The sequence below is a fragment of the Penaeus monodon genome, chromosome 34 (assembly GCF_015228065.2).
Source record: "Penaeus monodon isolate SGIC_2016 chromosome 34, NSTDA_Pmon_1, whole genome shotgun sequence".
Classification (NCBI taxonomy): domain Eukaryota; kingdom Metazoa; phylum Arthropoda; class Malacostraca; order Decapoda; family Penaeidae; genus Penaeus; species Penaeus monodon.
In genome coordinates, this window is record NC_051419.1 from 26,572,271 (window position 1) to 26,573,965 (window position 1,695).

At 36.2% G+C, this 1,695-nt stretch overlaps 1 protein-coding gene across 1 annotated transcript in view; it reads right to left on the reverse strand.

Moving 5' to 3' along the window:
* The window catches only part of LOC119594671 (cyclin-T2-like), a gene marked incomplete in the record, with an annotated part of 20,280 nt that overhangs the window by 8,195 nt on the left and 10,390 nt on the right, over positions 1 to 1,695 (reverse strand).

Here is a 1,695-nt window from a genome sequence, read left to right on the forward strand (position 1 = left end):
GGAACACCCACATCTATTGTGCCCAATAGTTGAGAGTAGCCTTCTGTTGCTTGCACAACGTGGGGCAGAGCAAGAGGGAGCGCAAGAGAGACAGAGAGAAAGACAGAGAGAGGAGCGGAGCACTAGCTAGCCCAGTGCCACCAGGAGCAAGGTACAGTGGGCCCTTCCTTTCCCTCTTTCCTTGTTCTCCTCCCACAAGGTCTGTCCAGATGAACCAATATTTGATGCTGTGCATATCCCTCTCTACCTGTGTTGTTACCAACTCCCTTCATGTTGCAAGGTCATTATGTTTCCGTGTTGTATATGGATTATCAGAAAAGTGTCAAAAGTACTGAAAGGGCATACGAGATAAAATAAACATAAAATAAAAGGAGTTATAAATCAATATAGACATCATATAGGCATGCACGTTAAAAGACACAAGTTAACAATACACTGATCAACAATATCTCAATGTGGGTACACAAAATTACAAATATACAAGAAAAAAACCCAACTTTTTCCACAAGGCATAGTATCAACCCTATCATTTAAATATATTCCACATTTGCTTTGTCTAAGACAAACATGCAATGGACCAATCTCCACTTTCTAAAATACACAAAATTTTCCCTTAATATGAGCTACATTTTCAGCAGACACATTAAAGTTCATGAAATATTGTCATGCGATGTTGACTTAACATCCGGCACCATGCAATTTTTCTTTTCCAAAAGCAGACATATTAGCATGTCAAATACACTGATGGTATGAGTAGGAAATGCTACATTACTTATTCTTGGCTATTTTTTGTGATACATTGTTAAGCACACAAAGATTGTAGGGATTATAAAATCAAAAACAAAATTCCCCAACATCTACTCTTTTGCTTGTTTAACATTGAAATATGTCCGATACATTATCTGCCAAAATAAATTCTCCATATTCTGCCATGCAACTAATAAATACTCTACATGAACACCTACAGCGAGGAGGCAGAGTGTGTGTGACTGTGAGAGAATAGGAGTGGAAGTAAAAGGGAGATATGAACATCTACGAAGGACGGCTCAAAGTTCTCCACTGTGGATTCTAGTTCAATCTGTGCATCCAATCCCGATTTTGGTTTGAATGTCAGATTTATCTCTACTGCATATTCACTATTTCTTATTTCTTGGCATATATACTTTGTGCTACTGGCATACTTCATGATATATGAATTGCAAAACACAGTAGTTCTTTAAAAAAGCTTGGCTAATTGTTTGAACACTGATAGTCTATGAATAGCTAGGGATAATACTAGTGAATTTTCTCACAAAACAACTAATTTTCTTAGAAAAAATAATCCAAATAAAATAAACAACAAATGGTACATAAACTTGGGGAATCATACTTGCAATCAAAGCCCGTCATAGATGGCTTGTTCTTTCAGTATCTCAGACATAGTACTACCATAACATAGTTCCACGTCAAAAGATGAAATGGTAAGAACCATTCTTCTCTTAACAAAAACTTCTATACCAGAGCCAGAAATAAATAACAGCAACACTTACATACATTTTTTTTTTTGGTTCTTTGAGTAACTTCATTTCCATCTACTTAGCTTGAACTGCATTCATTTTTGGTCACTGCTATTGTTACTGTCATAACTAATTTAATATTACAACTTTTATTTATCATTTAGGAAGGGAGAGGAACAAATCTCATAGGGGAATGGGC